This window comes from Corvus hawaiiensis, chromosome 8, assembly GCF_020740725.1.
Source record: "Corvus hawaiiensis isolate bCorHaw1 chromosome 8, bCorHaw1.pri.cur, whole genome shotgun sequence".
NCBI lineage: Eukaryota > Metazoa > Chordata > Aves > Passeriformes > Corvidae > Corvus > Corvus hawaiiensis.
Genome location: NC_063220.1, coordinates 31284009 through 31304438, shown reverse-complemented (window position 1 = coordinate 31304438; position 20430 = coordinate 31284009). Strand labels below are relative to the sequence as shown.

At 44.2% G+C, this 20430-nt stretch overlaps 1 long non-coding RNA gene across 1 annotated transcript in view; it reads left to right on the top strand.

The window, feature by feature from the left end:
• Positions 1–20430, top strand: part of LOC125329492 — a 144416-nt gene that overhangs the window by 107562 nt on the left and 16424 nt on the right. The window lies entirely within an intron of this gene.

Genomic DNA, 20430 nt, shown 5'->3' with positions numbered 1-20430 from the left:
AAATACCAAGATACACCAAAAAAATCAACCAAGCCAGCTGTGAAACAGTTTAAGGAGCTTAGATATGAAGTGGTTTATGGCAAAGGCTTTAGCTGCTCACACCCAGTTGTCCATCAGCCTAGCTAGAGGGTCTCTGAGATGTTCCACATGACTATGAAGAGTACACAATGTCGTGCCATAAATAGAGGCAGTTAAATAATGATAATACCTGGATATCCAAGGACAGAAAGACTCTTAAGATCACTTGAGAGCCTTTTTGGTATACTAACCTCTATCCAGGATCTCCAGGGATGTCATGGGGAAGCCAAGTGCCTAACAAATGTGAGTGCAGAAATTGAATACTTCATGTGCAGCTACAAAGCAGAAGTGCCATCTGGTCAAAGAGCAAATACCTGATAGATCTGGGAGCCAAGTAGAAATATCCCATTACTATAATATCTCCATTACAAGGAGAAATATCCCATTACTGTTAACTATATGAGAACTGTGTTTCAGGCAGGATTTAGGCCAAATCATCCAGCATCACGAGGGATGACAACAAGGCAAATCCAGGCAGGCTCATTTCAGAGGTAGGCACAGTCTCCACTACACCATAGTTTGAGAGAAAGTGTACCATTTTTGCATAAGGTAAGAAAATACTTTAATTGGGGATGGCATTAAGAATTGAGCTGCTTTACTGGTGATCTAAGCATGGCCAGGGATCTGCTGGCCTATGAAACAGTGGCCTCTCCCTCAACTGGATGGTAGGAAGTGTGTAACATGGAAGGAAAATCAAAGCTGCCTTTTGGTTATCTTTCCTTTAGCCTTTTTTCTAAATACTAGGTGTACCATCAGTGCATGGTGCCATGCTGGTGGTTTGGAAGTTACCCATGAGGTTATTTCCATACATGCCAGGGCATCGATTCATCCCATTCACAGCCCCTCCCCTCTCTCTCAGCTTTTGTCCATCACTAGTTTTACACCATACAAATGAGTTGTAATGCCAGTCATTTCAGCAACACAGATGTTTGCAATAAGCACGCAGCTGAGAAGTGTAAAGTGAAGATGAATGTATCATTAGTATGCATAAGTAAACTTTTGCGGCCCATTTGTCAGATCAAGCTGAATTACATCCTGTCTTTCCAAATTGCAAATGTCTTGTATTAAAGCAACAGGTTTTTAAGAAGGCTGGGAAAATGTCCTCCTCTGATTGCTCACTGTAAATACTTTAGTGCTGAAATTTTGTCCAGTATCTTCTCCCTCTCAGCTTTGGAAATAAAAGCTTAGGTAAAAGTTCTATTATTCCCAGTCTGAGACCTCATTGTGTGAGAGGCTTCCAGATCCTTTCCTATCACGGAGAGGTTCCTAAGAGTTATCAACTACTGCATCTATGACAAGATGCTCAAGTGATATATAGATGTGTTCCTTCATTTGTTTTTAAGTTGCTCTTAAACACATTTTCTTTGGAGCAATGTTTCAGCCAAACAAGACAGGAAGGTAGATTATTTTTTTTTTTTGCCTTTAAACTACTGAACATTTTTAAAAGTGAGCTATGCTTCAGTGTTTTTTGGCACACGGAATCCATCTTAATGTGGAGTACATGACAAAAAGTGCCATGCTTTCTATAAAGATCTTAAGGAGAATGACTGAGCCCCAGTACCACACTGTAAATTAACTATTGTCCTTTGTCAGCATCGAGTGTGCCCCGTCATGTCAAATAACCACAGTTGGCATCCTGTCTATGAGCATGACCTCCGTTCATTTCATTCACCGAGCAGTGAATAATTCATATAGCAAGTTTTACCCTGGGCAAAATACACTGACATCGAGTCACTCAACTATAGTCATTCACAGAACAAAATAGTTATTCATGCTTTCAATGTGAACCATTAAATCTTGCCAATTAAATTTGAGAATGAATCAAATTAATTCATTTAACGTCATCTGAGCTCACAACAATGTTGTTGCATGCTTGCTGTACTTTGCTTTACTTTCCCCTTTTTTTTTTCAAATTGTACCTGGAAATTGATATGCTGTGCCAAGCAGGTTTTAGTAAGTCCTGTCTTGGGGAAGAAATTTGCAGGAAAGCAGATAATTCCTAAGTCATGATGTGGCTCCCTCAGCTTACAGACTTAATCATCAATTACTAGATGGTAATGTGGTTATTGGTAGCATTTAACGCAGCTAAGCAAGCAATGATTGCTCCCAAAAAGCTGGCCTTGCCTCCTGATGTGTACCAGGGCAGAGTATGTTGCCTGCCAAGATCACGGGGATGTGGCTGTAGCTGTATCTTACCTTTCCCCTTGGTGGTGGCTGCTGTGCTCCTCGGGGCTGGGAGATGAGGTGGGCCTGCTTCAGAGATGGAGGGAGAGCAATCAAGCTCTCCTGCTTCCTGTGAGACCCTGCCTGGCACATTGCTCCCGGGTAATAAATAGGTGATAGCACTGCTCAGGTGGCAGAGGAGCACATGCAAGTGAGGTGGAGCAGATGAGATAGGAGGGGACTACACAAAGAGTCCTGTTACCATCAACTCAGGCTTCTTTTTTGTTGTTTCCTTGCAAGAAAGAAAGTGGTTCTTGTGTGCTGGTGGTGGCTCTTTGTGGTCGTCACCACATAACCACAAGCACACAGGAGGGTGAGAGCCCTCACAGATGGCTCCTGGCTTGCGGACATTGGCAGCAGGCTCTCAGGGCTCTCCCAAAGGCCTTGGGAGGGATTGGTGGGCGTTTTCTCAAAATGCTGTTACTTACAGGAAGAAAATGTTTCCACTGCAAGTTTATCACAAGGCGATAAGCCGAGGAAGTGAGTTTTCGTCTGCCATGACCAAAAGAGCTGGTGGATGTGGGGTGTTGGTACAGTCCTGCTTAGTCATGTGGGGAGGAGATTGCATTGTTAAACCTCCAAGTGTGGTCGCTCAGTCCTTTCAAAGCCTGAGGTGGGATGGGAGTGGCAGTCAGTTAGGAGGAGTTAATAATTGACTCTTTTGTGAGTGAAGGATGTACTAACAGTATTTGCACTGCAGGCTCTCTCCCTTTTCAGCATAACTGCTTTAACCTGTTGTGTGCTGGTCATTCAGGGATGATGCGCATCTGTGGCCTCACGGAAGGTGCATCTTCTTGTTGTGAAGAGATTGATGTGTGTTTTTTGTCTCTGTGGCTGACAACCTTTTCTCCCCAGCCTCTATGCCCCTGTGTATCCCTCGGCTATTTCAGTCAGCCTCCAACACCTTATATAGCCCAAGGCCCCTTACATTTTCTGGTTTTTGCTCAATTACTGGGGTTTTTTTGGTCAGTTTTCAGTTTTCTTCCAAGGTGTGTTTAAGTTACTTGTTTGGAAAAGAGCAATGGAAAGATGCAAGCAAAAGTGTGGTTTACCTTGCACTGGCTACAAGCTGTAGCCCTGGTGTTAGCAATTCAGCTGAGGCAGATTAGATCCCTTGCTGCCACCACTCATCCTGCCCTATGTTCAATGTCAAGTCTAAAATTTGGTATAAAATCTTGAGAGTCTTCTAAGATGACTAATTCACTTTTCAGATGATTTGCTTGGTTTGGCACAAAATAATTAGGTGAAAACTACTTATCTTAACCTCCTGGAAAAATAGATCATATTCCGAAACACCTGCTTCCTTCTTAAAAATCACAGCTTCTATCTGTGTAATGTAACACTGACAAATCCACATCGCTGCTTTTATTGTAATTAGGGCTCTGTGTGCTGTGTTGTCGCAGCCTCTGCTCAAGGCCTGCTCCCTGTATGCGAGCAAGGGAGATGGACAGAGATAGTGGAGAGGGTTGTATTTGGTGCTGGACACCACATGGGAAGGTCACGTGGAGACAGGACACTACTGTCATAGACTCCCGTAGCTTCATTGCCTCAGCATGGTACAGCAGAATTGTGCAAAATTGGTCTGTATCTGTCTCTGATCCCTGGGACAGGTCTTGCTGCAGTAGAAGAGTGGTCTCAGCTCTGTGAGCCCTCGTGCCTCGATGTGAACTCAGCCACCTTCACCGCAAGAGCTCAGCTGTGCAGGCCCAGGTTATCTAATGGCGTGACTAATCCAGCACGGTTTATTTTGGGTTGCATTTCACCTGGAAAAGCTCCCCTGGGAGCTGGAGGGAGCAAGGGGATGTGTGTGTGTGTGGGTCCAAGCTTCCCATGTTACTTCTCACCCCTCATCCCTTGCTGCCAGTGCCCATCCATGGGAGGTGGTGGTCCTTTGGTGCCACCTTCCTAATGTGATGCAGGCTCTTGGGAGGCCCTACAGCTCTAGTGGAGACAGCATCTTCTCACTGGGCACTCACTGGATCTTAATATGCACCTTGGTGATCCATAAACCAACTCCCTCTCCTCCAGTGATCCACTTGCAAGAGGGGTTATGTGCCTGTATGGGAAATTCTGGGCAAATCTGGGTTATCTGAGGGCATGGGCTCTGTGTAGTCAATCTTATTTTCATGTAATTTTTAAGGATAAGGGGTATGTGAGTTGTGGGTTTTAAAAAAGGAAATTTGTACTGCAATTCATTTGTACTTTAGTAAACTGGCTTTCTGACCCTTTTCCTTGAAATTGCTCTGGTTTCCCTCCAAAAATCATGCTGGTAGGGAGAAGAGGCCCTGCCCTCTCTGATGGCCAGCTCTGCTTCAGCTTCTGTGAGGCAGAGGCTGAGGGATTGCTGTGGCTGGCAAAAGAAGGCATGGGAAGAGACAGCAAATAAACATTAAAACTGGACAAATTCAGGCTCAATAAAGGTGTACATGCTTCACAGTGGGCAGATTTAGCCATTGGAGCAATATTTGTAGGGATTTGGTGGATTTTTCTTCACTTGAAGGCTTTAAATCAAGCCTGCAGGTACTTCGATATGCTTTAAGCAGAACTTGCAGACTTGATTCACAATTGCCTTGAGTGAGGTTTTTTTGACTGTTTTGTACAGCTGGACAGAGCAGATGGTCAGAAGAAGATCTCCCTAAGAGATCTGTGTTTAAATAAGCAAACAAACAACCCCCTTGAAAGTGATATCCACACATACAGATGGATGAAAATTACAAGTCCTTAGCAATACTAGAAAAGGAAATGTTTGCGTCTGCTGTCACTGACCCATTTTGGTATTCCAGAGGCAGGCTAATTTGCAGGGAAACGTGGTAAACTGTTCATGCTGAGGACAATGTTAAGATATGGCACTTGTTGGGGGAATGACCCCCACACCCTACGGCCCCATGGTGTTGACAGGAGCAGCCTCTGGTGGTGTATCCCTGCTTCCTGACTTTGGATTCCCACCCACACCTGAGTGAGGTGCTTCAGGTCTGTGAGCACCCAGTGCCTGGAGGGGTGCAGAGCAAGGCTGTCCCAACTAGGCAGCACATGGTGAGGCTGGGCTTCTCTTTAAACCCAGCTGCCCAGCTGGGGTCTGTCTGTACAGCTCTCTGGGTGCTTGGACCAGGCCCCTCTTCCCTAAGGGCCAACCTGGGAAGGCCCCAGCCCTCCCAGAGAATGTCAGTGAACAGTTGGAGCTCTTCATTAGAGGGAACCTAATTAGACATTTATTATTTATGTGATTTTACATTAATGGCCTGGCAACAAGATTTATTTCTCAACTTATTTGTTTCACAATGTGGTTTCTTCAGCAATCGATATTTGGTTAGCTTAATAACTATCTTGTTAAAATTAAATTAAATGCTACTCTGATTTAACTGTATTAAAATAAATGTTGTCGTTGTTAATGAAATGCAAATAAGTATTTAAATTGTGGCAGTGCTTCATTGAGTTGCCACTGTTGGGTGGAAGGATGCTGAAGAACACGCCAGTGAGGTGGGGGATGACAGGAAGTGCTGAGAGCTGGGACCCCAGTCAGCACCCCCAGGGCAAATAGAAGCGTCCCCCTGGCTCCAGCAGGTCCTGGATGATAACTGCAGTGGTGTATGAAAGCAGTTCCTCTGTTTAGATAGGATACCTGATCTTATAACTTTCACTGTCTGATTGCCCACTGGGCTAGGTAAAACACTCTGGCTATGAGCATCTAAAAGCAGATGCAGGTCCCTCATGTCTAAATAAATAGCAATGAGTTAAAATAAGGGATCCTCAAGCTTTCCCTGCAGTGTGGGACAAAACCTGATAGAACATTGGTCTCTGTGCTTATTCGTTTCCTGGCACCTTGTGTTCCCATGCACAGAGGCCTGAGCCCACTGCCTTGGCAGGCATGGATAGAGGCAGGGATAGCAAGAGGACTTCTCTGCAGGTTCCTGCTGTGCAAATGCCTGCCCCTCTCACCTCCTCGTAACACCCCCTTCCTCTGGCAGGTAGCAAGTATAGACATGGAAAAAGTAATCAGTTTGGGCTGGAAGTAAGGATTTATGAGCAGACAAAGCAGCTCACTTATCTCTGCTGCTCCTTAGGTCTGAGGAGAAATCCCTGGGTGCAGGCTGTAGGTTGCCACACACCAGCAGACTGTGGACCTCTGCAGACCTTTCCATCCCTGTAGATGGAAATAACGATGCCCATACAAAAATTAAAATGTTTTAAATCAGAGCTTTCCACTGATATGGATGCCTACATGAAAGAGTAGAAACAGCAGCTAGAGTTAGCTAGAGTCATTAGGAGAAAAGTCCTGACGAGTTGCCAAAGCTTTAAGCTGAAAGTACATGATCTGAAATGTGTGGTGGGTAGAGTTGATCCAACTTCCTTTGTAGTGGGCATGATACCACTTGTGACTGCAGCAGGAGCCAGGGCAGGGCTGCCCATGAGAGAGAGAGAGAGAGGTGAATGCAAAGGTCTACCTCCACAAGTAGGGTCAGGTGTACATCCCTGCGTTCAGAGGGGCCTGTGTGCTGCCCAGAACGATGGAAAAAATTAAGACAATGGTGCTTCATGAGCAACTGGTCTTGTCCTTTGTTTACATGTGCAAACAAATTGTTCATTTATATCACTAGTGTCCAAATTTGTACTCACAAGTCCTTGTTACTGCGTTACAAGTACTGCAAGGACAGTTGCCTGTACTAAGTTGGAGCAATGCCTGAAGAGAAATCTTTGAAATAACTAAGTGCAAAAAAGGATTGGCCACAGGGTGAGTTCCCAGTCTTTCTCTCTAAAAGCATGAGCACATCCAGGCATTTAATATTTACACAAACCATGTAAGCAGTTAACTGGGCAGCAAAGAGCAAACTCCTAAAACAAACCATGCTGCAGTTTTTAACACTTGTATTTTTGCCCATATGTGTTACCAGTTATTGACATAAGTGCAAGGAGCACACATGGATGCTATAGGGAGACATTATTCAAGATGAAGTACTGTACTGGATCTGCATTACCTTCACAGTTCAGATATACAGGCATTTCAACATAGGCATGATTTTAAAAAAAATATTATTTTATTTTATTTTTGTTTTGTTTCTGGATGTAATGATGCAACAGATCTAAGCCTGGGGGATATAATAGATAGAATGAAGAATCAGGACAGAAAGGAGTTAAGTTTAGCTCAGTATGAAGTGTGCAAAGATTTAGACTTGGTGTGGTTTTTAATAAACTTAGATGAACAACATATGATGCCTTGTGTTATATTAATCTTCCAGTGCTTGATGTTTCACATGATTTTCCAGCAGCTTTCATTTATTGAATTCCCTGCTTAGATTTTTAGTGAAAAGCAAAGAAGATTATGAAACATCCCGTTTTTAATTCTAATTTAATTACATACAATTAGCTAAATACATCATTTGCTACAACTCCAGTTAATACATAGTTAAATGTAATTTTTACAATAGTGTGCCAAATGACATATTAATAATATTTGATATCATTAGCATTAGATTGCAAAAATACTTGCATACTGTTTATTAGGATGTGATATGATGTGTTTCTTCAGAGGTTGACTATGTAGGTGACTAAGGATTATGAAATAATTCTCAACCCATACACTGGATTTTAAAGCTTCCAGATTTGTTTGTTTATGTTAGAATAGAATAAAGTCAAGTTCCTGACACTGATTTTGTGGCATGGTTTTCTAGAATAACTGCATTCAACCTTATTCCTGTTCAGACTACAATTTTGTAGTTATACTTAGCTGAACCCCAGTTCCCTGAAGTTTGGTTTCTTTATTCTTCTCTATTTTTCAGTCTGCCAAGAATGATGAGGGGAAAATTGATCCTGCCTTGGGGATGAGGGACTGGAGTAAATGATCTCTGTGGGGCCTTTTCAACCCTGTTTTTCTTTGATCCTGCATATTTTGGAGCTGTCATACATCCAGCCAGATCATGGTGGAGTCAAAGCAAACTGGTGTCCACACTTGGCTGCCACATCTATACTGAAAAAAGAGAGTAATGCAGCTCCAGCCATCACTCGGGTGTTTTATAACGATTGTGCTGGTGAGACAGGGAGATACAGGGCTCTCTCTTGGCTTGGGTGTTACTGCCACTGCCCTGAGGGATTTAGTACTAGGTTGAACCCCTAGCCTCCAGGCTTTTCACTGAGTCCTGGGATTCTTGCTGCCTCCCAGCTGGAGGGGGCTGCTGTGGTTCCTGACTGTGCCGGATGCCCTTCACTGCAGGGCCTGGAACATATGGCATTAGACAGTAATGCACTGTGCTGCAGTTGCAGAGAGATTGGAAGCGTTGTCTGGTGTTGTGCAGCACAGCAAACCAGCAGCGGTTTGTGTCGAGCTGTGCCAGCCAGCGGTGTGTTGGAAACATCAAGATATTGCAAGAGAGATTTGAGGTTCCAGATTTCATCCTGGGTTTGAATTTTGTCTCTCCTAACCCTAGGCATGGCTCACTCCAGGGCTTTAGTCTGGCCCAAAAGCAATGACAGGAAGCATTTGTTAACTTGAAATGACATTTGCCTTTCCAGGGCCACCCAGTATCTGCGCTTGCCTTTCCAGGGCTACAAGTACTTCCAGGTGTTCGGGGTAGAGCCATATGTAAAAACATCCTTTTCAAGAGCAATAGTGCTCTGCCACTTGTGCTGTCTGCAACATGGAAGCAACAACAAACAGGAAACCTTAGGGATGAGGGTCAGGCAGAAATATAGGTTCTGGCAACTGGTTGGAAACATCTAATAATAATGACTAATTTAGAAAAATCAAAATGAGGTGTTACTTTAGTTGTGGTGCCAAGTTCTGGGCTGAGTGGCCTGGAGGATGGAACTCCTAGATGTGATGAGCAGAAGCTGCAGCAAAGCAGTAGGACTCTGTATTTATGCAATACTATGACATTTGTGATTTGCTTTGAAAATAACTACAAGTAGCTGCAACTCAAGAAATGCACAAACTGCCCCAGAGCTGCCTTTATTTTTCTCAGGGATTGCTTCTGACAAGAGGGGAGTTTACCCTGTGTTTTTCCTGGAGTCTTTGGGCTGGATGCCTGTGTCTGTACTGGTGGTAAACCCAGGCAGGCAGAGGCTGTGAAGGCTGTTTGACATCTGTGGGATGTAATAATGAGTTCACAGAGGAAGAACAATTGCTTTGGCTTTCATTGTGTCCTTCTGGATTTTTGTTCAAAAGTATAGCTACATGATGCTCGTGGAGGGTTTCTTTATTTCTTTCCTTCTTTCTTCGTCTCTTTTAGCGTCTTGAGACAGAACTGTTTAGCAACAGAGCTTAATAGAGTGGAAAGTAACAGCAAAGAGCAAGGAGAGAGAGGTGAGGTGAACATGAACTGGTTTCCGCAGTCTCTGACAGCTCATTTGGTGGGAATAATGAGTAATTTATGTAGCATTCCCCACTTCAGATTATCGAGTGGCTAGACTGAAGCTGGGAAACACTCCAGATCCAAATCAGATACAACAAAGGGGATATTTGTAGTCCTTTGTGTATTCCTTTATTTTACTCATTTTTATTAATTTCCTGATACTGAGAGTATTTGGGGGGGTGGGGAAGGGAAGACAAAGTTTCACATCCCACGCTCTGTCCTCTGTGGTAGTCTCTCAGGGTGTTGGGATCAGCACATTCATGGCAGGTCTGTGAGGCAGCACTGTGAAGTTTGGATGAGATTTGGCATCAGGTCCTCTGCCCTGCTCTGCCACAGAATCTGTCATCTGTCCTTGATTGAGCCCACCACTGATCAGTGAGAAGAAACTGAAGAAATAAAGTATTTAGGTTTAGTTTACCAGTAGGGAAGGGTCACTGTGAAGTACCACCAAATCATTTGCTGGTTTACAGGCAAGTCAGTGTGCCTCTTCAGATCCAGACTGACACTCAGCTAGTTCTGCTTTGTCCCAAAATCTGGGCTACCAGAGGAAAGGACAGCGAAGGCAAAACTGAAGTCCCTGTCCCTGCAGTCTCAGCCCATACAGCAGCTCCTCCCCAGCTGTGTCAGGCAAACAGCCTGAATTTGTAACCTAGTGGCCATGTGTGCAGTCCCATCTCACTCACAGAGTCAGCATTGCTGTGGGTGTCTTGTCCTGCCCTGGGGAAGGACGAAGGTCAGAGAAGAACTTGGCCAGGGGTATGACTTCTCCCAACTGGCCAGGGCATGCTGAAGATAACTTCTCATCTTGGAGCAGTTCAAATAAAGGCAATTAAATCTTCGTAAATTCAGAAAACAGTGTTCTCCTTGAAAAACTTCAGAAAAAAAACGTCTAAGGGAGAATGTGGTCCAGATGATTCTAGACGCTGACCCCATCAGCTGCTGCCTCCAAAATGGTCATCCCAGCCTCATCCCTACTAGCAGTGCAACTGCTCTGTGTAACAGAGACACTTACAAGGGTCAGGATGATGCTCTGTGGCCTGAATGTGCCAGGGGAGCTGGGGTGACCAGTTCAGACCCCTGGGAGTGCTGCACCTGCCTGAGTCCTGCCTGCCCTCCTCACGCTTTGGAAGGGTTTGTGCAGCTGGGTTCTGGTTACCTAAAGACAAATGATACACAGTAGACTGGGAAATGTCTCCTATTCTGTAAAACCAAAATGAACCAGCAAAATCCAAATAAACCTCCTAGAGGCCTTTTCCTACTGCAGCTGTTCTAATACAAGGGGTTAGGATAACTTTTGTTGGTGGGGAGGAAAAAGGGATTTTGGCTGGCAATATATTTTGCCTGTTTTGCTGCTAATGAAATCACATGCTACCCTTAACAGTTAAGGGCCTATCACCTTACAGATCGTAAATAACTTTTTTGGACAACCATTAAACAAATTTAGATATGTCCTACTTACATTATTCACATGAGCTAGGATTATTGGAAGTAGTGTTTCTTTTCCATTGGAAATCTTTATAGCAAATATAACGTTTCTATTAGTTTCTGAACATGTATGTCCTTGGAAAAAAATATGCCATCAATTCCTCTGAGCCTGATACTCTCCAACTGCAATCCTTTTATGCCACTGCACCCGTCTTTAGTAGACAACATTACTCGCTCTGGTTTTATACTGGTATGTCTAGAAATAGAATTAGGTCTTCTACCTCCAGTCAGCATAGTAGGCATTAATCCTCTTTGGCAGAGGGAGCAGCCAGCTCGCTGCCAGCTGCTGGCAGGTCTCTGGAAGCACTGGAGTTGATGTCAGTTTTAGAAATTGAAAATGCATACAGTGTTCAACAGAGAAGTATCATAAGTTTCTTTAAGATGAGTGAACACACTTAAAATTTAAGGCAGCTCTTAGGATGGGCCCTCTGTACTCCCATGAGCAATTTGGTAGATGCTAAGAGAGGAAAACACCAGTGAATCATCTATTTTTTTCCATTCTTATGGCAATTTACTAGCATCTCAATATCTCTGTTTGTCTGTAAAACTGACAAATTGCTCACCTGGACGCTTCACCACAGAGTAATGAAACTTATCTAATATCCTGCAATGATAATGTTGTAATTGTAGCAATTGCCATCAAAAGGGCTGAAAGTGTTCAAAGGAGAAGTTGTTATTCTATTTTTGTGAGTGGGGGAAGTGAAACAGAGAATGGTGATGACCTGTAAGGGGAACAAGTGGCAGGAGCCAGGCTTCCTGAACACTCCCTGCCTCTCCTTCGGGGCATCAGGCGTGAAGTCAGGAGGAGCATTAGGGACACTGCCATAACACAGGAGTCTTCTTGTACCTCTTGAAATATTGTAGTTTCATAAGCAGCACACATCTATAGGATATTGGCTTGCCTGGGTGCAGGGGTAGCTCCTGCAGAGCCTCCTTGGGGGTTTGTGGGTGAGGACAACTGAACTTTCCTTGTCGGATCAGGACTGGATCTGTCTATCGTAAGAAGAGAAATATCTGTAGTTCTCTCCTCTAGAATCTGATCTTAAGATTTTCATAATGCCATTGCTTATACATGCTTCCACACCTTGTTCTCCTTTTATCAATATACATCTACTTTTTCTCTCCTTTTAAGCAAAAGGCTAGTATTTCTTTCCATCCCACACAATCTAAGCCTAGAATACCTGCAGTTAGCTTAAACACCACTAACAAAACCTCTACGTTTTACAAAGAGTTGGAGGCAAGGTGATGTAAAATTCAAATATAAGTATATGAAAGCCAAACTAGCCTTCGGATAGCTACGGATAATTCTTTCTGTCCCATAAAAGACTAGTAGTTCATACTGTTTTTCATACGTTAGTTGCTGGGATTTCATACCAATTATGGTATTTATTTAAAATAACAAGCTATGTGAGTCCATCCAATTTCCAAGAACCCCATTGCCACAGTTCATTACAAGCTATGATTAGTGACAGGATTACATTGTTAATGTCTGCAGGTATTCTGAATATTAGACCTGCCTTTTGTGTGTAGTTCTCCTTTCTGGTTACCTGGGAATTGTCTGCTTATATTCCGTCACCTCAAATCTTTACCAACCAGAAGTTATACACTTGTAAAACAGACATGCTGCTCTGTTACAGTAAATCAATGCCTTTTCTCTCAGTCCCCTTTCTGTGTGTTATTAAAAATAAAAGGTTTTCTACATACTGCATGAGTGTTACTGCTGATTAAAAGTTTGCATTGGGGTTTGAACTGAATCCTCAGCACAAGAATGAAGGTAAAAGTTTGCTGACAGCTTGCAACTTTATGGCACGTTTCTTTGAAGTTGGAGGTGAGAGGGGAAGACACAATGATGGGTCTTGGTATCTGTTTAGAGAAGGATTGGGTGAGGGACTGGAGTTTGGTCTCCAGAAGACTGAGTTTTATTTTCTAGTGCAAGCTGGTGTTGGCTTAGACTATGTTCAGATGCTCAGCTGATTTTTTGGCCAACATGTGATATAGATCTACTGTTCTGATTCATTTGTAACATCCCTAGAATATGGCTTAACTTTCCTGCTAGCCCATACTTTCATTAAGAAATCATGTATTTAAACAGGGTTTACAGCCAAAACTTATGGCTCTAGTTTCAAATTCTACAAGGAGAAGCCAGCAATAGTGAGGTTTGCTGTGGCTCCTTGAAGGTGTGGGACAGCCCATACAACCCTGCAACAGCCACAGAGGCTTGTTAAACAGCAAGGGCTTGTGGTCCTGGAGATTGGGTAGGTTAATTCACATTAGAAACACTTCAGTGTTTTAGGTGCAAGAAGTGTAAATCGTAGAAGGGTTTTGGTTGTCAAGGTCCCTAGAGATCATATAGTTCCAACCCCCCTGCCATGGGCAGGGATTCCACCCACTAGATCATGAATATGTAAGTAGGTATATGCAGGCGTGGCGTGGTTAACCTTTCTCCTTAAATGCAGTCCTCAGAAATGTGTGCACTGCGCCATACAATGGGTAGAACAGTCCCTTCATGGAGCTCTGAAATACTGGGTTTGGAGTACGGCAGCAGGGGGAGCAGCATTTGCCACACTCATAGGACAGTACTCAAATGACAGGTTTGAGCTGTGTCCGTCACCAGAATTTATTTCCAATGGAAACCTAAATTACCTGCAGATAATCTAAACAGGACACTTGCAGAAGATTTTAGTCCCTGTATTGCTGCAAGAAGAATGAGACAGTTTCAGTTCAAGTGAAAAGAAGCCCTCATTCTGAGCCCTGTATTAACATATTTTTCATTACTTTCTTTCCAAGCTGACCAAACTGAAAGCAATCTGCCTCAATTTCAGAGTCAAGATTTTGTGCCAAGATGCTCTATAAAGTGGGTCAACTATTCAAAGCTGGTAATTTATGTGAATATGGGATTTGTACCAATTTGTTGTTATCTAAAATGACTAATGTTTCATAAAAACAAATTTCTGCTTGTGGATTGCTCTGAGAGTGGCAAATACTGCTTTTGTACCATTTTGTCACTCTGGCACTGCTCATGGGTGACTGGTGACTTCAGCCAGGCAGGCCTGTCTCCCTCCTTGGGCACTGGTGGTTGAGGTGCAGAAAGGCAGGGCTGCCCTTGAAACAATCCAAGAAGGAATGGGAGTCCTTTCTGGAATGAAAGAGGAGCTATGCCAGATGGATTACAACTTTTTTTTTAGATCATCTAATGCTGTTTAGGAAAAAAAAAAGACCTTTATAATATATATTTACAACCATAAAGCCCCCCAAGACCTTCCTCAGGGCAGGAGACAGCCAATTGTCAGGCTTGTACATGTTGAACTGATCAATGTAATAGTGAGAGGTCTAATGGGCCATTGAATTCAGCGTTAGGAGAGGTTAATACCTACTGGGCCTGAGCATCCCTAAATCCCCCTGGGCCTGAGCAGGAGCCCACCAGGCACAGGACTGCAGGGAACATCCCTTGCCATGGTTCTCACCCATGTATGATCCGTATGCTCTCCCTCTTCCTTCCTTTTCCTGTGGCTTTCTGCCCTGGCAGCAAAGCTTCTTGCTGCAGGACATGCTGTGGGATGAAGCAATCTCCCTGTGGAAGGGGTGGGTCCTTGTGAGCCCCTTTTTCAGCGGTACCTGGGCTGGCTGGGGTGGTTTTCAGTAAATTCTAACACGTGGGCCATGGCAGAGCAGCAAGAAGCAGATGGGTGCACGCTAAAAGCAAAGGACCTTTTGGCATGCAGTCATTAGCTGCTGTCGGGTGCATTAGTCCTCTTATGTCTTTGAGAAAGCCATCATTTTGTAACAGAAAATTGCTATTTTGTTTCAAGTAGACTTGATTTCTAGAATAAGAATAAAGCCTCTTAATTAGAGTTATGAAGAAGCAGAATATCACGTGCTTAATAGGAAGGTTAGTAGATGCTACGCTCAGGGAGGGGGATGGGCTGTGGAAGGGACGATGGGGCTGCTCTGGCATGCTGTAGGGAGGGTATGGCCCTGCACGGGTGTCCCGCAGCCCAAGGGGCTTGTGCGGGGAGAGTTGCACTCCGGTGCCACTGGAACAGCGCCGGCGAGGTGTGGCTCTTCTGGCAGCAAGGCTTTCACCTCCGCGTCCTATAATCCTTCCACTTCACAGCCTGCCCGGCACCTCTGCCTTCGGCCACTGTTCCAAAACCCCTGCTTTTTGCCGGGGGACTGGGGTGGATGTTGTGGAGATTTGGCTTTGTCAGAAAAACAAATTTTGATCATCTTTGTTCAGTTGGTGTGATTTTGAGATTGACTCAGCTACTGATACTACTTTTGTTGCTAGCATCCCGTTCCAAGTGACCAACTGTAGCATGTACATTCCTGGTCTCCTCTTCGTTCACCATTTCCAGTTAATTAAATGACGCTTCCATGTATTTAGTCAAGTCCTCTAATTAACGTGCTCCTTAGGCTGGGGTTAGATGGAGTGGCCTGTCTCTGGTAACAGCAGGGCGTGTTCCAGTGGAACACGCACTGCCCCCGAGGAGGACGGGAATAGTGAGGGGGGTGTGAGACGATCCGGTGAGGCGAGAGAGGGGCTGAGAGCGTCCTGCACCCATTCATTGTCAGCCATCACCACCTAGTGGCAAAACGGCTCCGTCTGGATTCATCTGCCAGCTTACGTGTCTCTTGAAAAGCTATTTTTGCCTAAAACCCGAATTTTCAAATAGGGTACTCATTTGCCGGTCTTATCCTGGACTCACACCAGCTTTTATAACTATGCAAAATTTCCTTCCGAGCAGAGAACCACTTCTTCCCACTGCAAACTGCCATCTAAACTGGCTCATATATGTTGTCTCCTGGACACCTCGAGTGTGTACACAGATAAAAGGGAAGTGTTTTATTTATGTTTTGCTCAGGAAGTGACCTTTGACATCACCCAGACTCACATACCCAGATTCACAGCACCAATCCTGAAATCCAAGGAGATGGGCATCCATGGTGTAGGTTTTCATCTACTTGCATCAAAGGAATAGAAGCCCCTGTCCCCAAAATAAAAGATAATCTGGTTCTTATTAAGTCCTTTCGTGGTGTACCCTAGAAAATGAGAGTGGTGATACTATATGGTATTGACGTGGGAAGGGCACCTCCATTTCCTCCTTAAAAAGTGGTTAGAAAAACTAAAAAGTTACTGAAGCCCACTAAAAAAATAAATGGAATAGCAACTATATTGCTGTCCTGGTCTTTTCTTTAGCACAGGCCATGATAATGTATTTCAACTGCCTCAATTGTGTCTTCATTTTCATTCTCCCCACCCGTGCTTCTGGAATCTTAAACTTATGCCTGTCCTCTGGCAAATGTTCCTCCTTGTTCACTTGGACTCAGTCTTTTGTCTTCTGCTTGTTGCCCTCATGTGCTCCCTTGGAGGGGACTCTACAGGTGAAATCTGGGTAACGTCTGGCAACAACATTTTCTTTAGAAAGGGACTACAATAAAACTTGTCACCGACAGCTCAGTGTGCTCACTGTGGCAATTAACTGACAATGGAGTTATGGCTTCTTCATTTAGTGGTGATTATTCTTTTAATTTCATTATTTCCTAATGGATAAAATGTTTAATGCCCTTAAGAAGTACATTGGCAAGGTGTTTGCTGGAAGAGCAATCTCCCTTCTGCCCCATCACTGAACTAGTTGGCTCCCAGCATGGCTGAAATAGTCCTCTACCTCTAGGGGACAAGAGAAGGGTAGGATGACCTTGTGTGTGCTCAAAAACTGCCATTTGAGATGGTCCCTCTGTGCTTTTTAAACCCTTTATTAAAGCAGCTGTGTGCAAGAGAGTTTTTCAACCTACCCCCATGCCTTCCATTACCCCAGTTCTTCTTAGGGCTGCTGAGGAACCTAGGCAGGCTTGGGAAGTGCACAACCATGCTGGTAGCCATGGGAGAGTCATGGCTCTTGTCACAGAAACGTGTTCAGCTCTCATAAATCCAATTTGCTTCACCTGCCATTGCCAGGCTTTGGGTGATGCCTGATCCATCCCTTGGTTCCTCAGGCTAATCCCCACAAAGGGCTTCTGCCCGGGGGTGGCACCAGCATAGCTTGGCACGAACACCGTGGCATACCCTGGCAGCATGCAAAACCGGTGACTTTCACGTGCTCCTCTTGAACAGGTGCCTGCACAAAGCTCGAGAGGGAGGGATAATTAAACCATGCCATATTTAGGAGGTCACCTCTATAGCCTGGATCTCAGAAGGGTTGGTAGGCAAGGCAGGCTGACATAGAAACAATTACAGGCTCACTGCTGGGGGAGTTTCTTAGTGTAAACCTTGTGGATTTGGAGCAATGCTGGTTCATGATAAAATACTCCTATTTTCCTGCCTGTTTTTTTTCTTCCCCATGAGAAGAAGTTTTAAAAGTATCTTCAGAGCCTACTACTTTCTGCAAGGGGGAGAATTTTCTGGAAATTTGCTAGAGATGAATATGTTCTGTGATGCCAAGTGTGATTTTCTGGGAAAGGTATATATACAATTCCTGGACTAGCTTGTTGGTAGTTTTATTTTGAAAAGTTTCTTTTGGGGTTTCTCTCTAAGAGTGATAGAATATTAATGTATAGTAAAATCAAAACAAAACCAACCTTCTTTTGGTTGTTTTCTTGACCCTCTGCTATTGTGCACACCTGAGCATGTATGTGTGTGGTTCATATGACCAACATTCAGCCTCCCCTCTCTTACAAAAGTACCCCAACAATGCTGGCTGGTGGGAGATCAGAAATCCCTTCAGGAGCAGAGATCTGTGACACCTGCCCGAGCTGTACTTCAACAAAGGGCAAGTACCATGTGTGTAACGTTTTTTATGAAAATACTTCTGAAGTGTAGGACACTCAGCCAAAGTTACCCTTGTTCTCCAGCGGAGGGGTGATGGGCAGCAGACGTCCTCTCAGAAACACAGCCCTCTGATCTTTGGTCACTCCACCGCCTGTTTGCCAACAGGCATGAGAGGCACGAATGGCGACAGGCAGACTTGTCACCCAGGCAGCGCAAAGCCAGCAGGACAAGTGGGAATGTGCCACCTTAGAGCAGCAGCTGCCCGCGGGCTGCCACAGAAAGCATTTTCCAAGTGTCTCTGGTGCAATTCAGTGACTTATCGGTAGGCTGAGGTTCAGGGAACACGCCAGCTGCATGAGCCTTCTCTCATGTTGAAGGCACTGGGTTGGTAGAAAGGAGGGATAGGGAATCAGACAAAAAAATCAGCAAAGTTCTGTAAAGGAAAGCACTGCTGGGGGACCCAGCTGCCATTCAGTGGGGTGAGTCTGGCAGAACTGCCAGCGCCCATCCAGCTGCCATCAGTCACTGAGCAGAGACAGGAGGGAGCAAGGACTGGGAGCACACAGAAATCCCCCACTGCTGACAAGCCCCCCGAGCACAGGTTCTAATTGTAAGGCAAATACACATGGCTTAAACAAATACTGTGGACAGAGTTTGGGGAATTTCTTGGAAGCCCCAATGCTGAAGTCTATTACTTTGAAATTAGTAATTAGGCTGCAAAACATGTGTGTAAAGCATGACTTAAAGACTGAATGTGTCAGGTTGTATCTATGCTGATGTCCTGTAGGTCAAAACCCCTAAGAAACAGCAGGCAGTAATGAGGCCCCCATCCTTTCACTGCTGCCTTATGTGTGACTCTGGCTTTCCCTCAACTCACACCAGCACACACCAAATTCCTCCAACCTGTCACATTTATCTTTAAAAGTGACTTCTCTAGGAAGTGGAGCATCTCTCTTCCTCTTTCCCTCCCAGCTCAGAAGAACCTCTTCCTCTTTCATTACATTCTAATGAACTCGAAATATAATGTGTATTTTTTTTTCCATGATTTTATTAAAAATTCAAGCCAACTGCTTGCAGTGCGAGATGCTAGGACTGAGACAGTGAGAGGGGAAAGGCTTGTCAGACCAATGACTGCATTTAATTTACGCTGCTTGTTTCTCCTTCTCCTTGGAGAGATGTGCAAATGCAAATTCAAGAGACCAGAATAAAAAAAGCATGGCTAGATAGAGGGTGGCATTAGCAACAAAATGGAAAAGGACATTTTGTTTGTGTCGCAGCAGGATCTATTTTTAAGAGCTTCATGTAGTAAAATCACTTCTGGGATTATTTTTTCTAAAAAACAATAAAAAATAATGCCCATGCTCACTGCAGAGAGCACTAAAATAGTCCACTCCAGCCACTTCAGACAGGATGTATGGAAACAATCAGCATTAGTCTGAGGTAAGAACAAATAGAGGCAACTATCTGATGACGCAGAATAAAGAGAGAGAAGAGCTGGATTTTGCTCAAGTAGATTGAAAGAGCCAGTGGCATTGGAAGGATTATTAGGGATGATAGAAGTGACAATTTGTTTGACCTAGTAACTGCTCTAATTGGTGGCCATCTCTTTGAATATGAATATCCCACTGAATATTTGCAGTAACTCTCCTCGAAACAAAACAAATGTGTTCAGATCTCCTCTGGGTAGGGGGAGGCTGCCGTTACTACTGAGTCAGAACTGGGGGGAGGGATCAGATGATATTAAGTGCTCTAAAAACATGCTCTCTCTTCAACTGGCAGGAGCATCTCAAAGTGATTGGTTTTTTCTATGTATAGCTCTAATTAAAGGTCTGGGTTTCAATTAGTCTCTTGTTTTCCTGGCCTATAATGTCACATGTCTGTCAGAACATTTTGTTTTAAGCAGAAAGCTCACCTGTAAAGGCCCAGCCAGTACACATACTGCTCTGAGATATTTTTAGTTATAAATGAGGTGGGATTTTAAAAATTTATATGGGAATGAGGCATCCAGGTCCTAATGAAATTCACTTTGATGTGAGCATACAACACACCAAGGTACCTTCAAAGTGTCTCAAAGGGCAAAATGTGGTAACTGTGCTTCAAATTCATTTTCAAAGGTGAATGGTCAACTTTGTCAGAACACTTCCAGATTTAAAAAGTATTTTTAAATTGACAAGTCCCAACTTCAGAACTCCCCACAAGCTAAAGCTGGTTACACTCAGCCTGGTGCAGGTTCTCAATTCCTCTCAAATGTTGTTTCTGTTAATGAGACAGGAACCTGGTTCCCCCATGGGAAAACCTCTCTTTCCAAGTCTAACCAGAGAGACGCCTGATGAAATGATGGCTCTGCAACTGGCAGTGTGTGTGAGACACCATCACTGACATTCCCTGGGAGCCCCTCTGCCCTTAATTTCCTTCGCCTGACCCTTCCCTCCACTTGCCCTGCCTCTGCTTTGAGCAGGTTATATGACCCTGTGGGTCACCTCAAGGACGATTACAGTAGGAGAGCAGCAGCTGACACGTGTGAGCTGTGCAGGC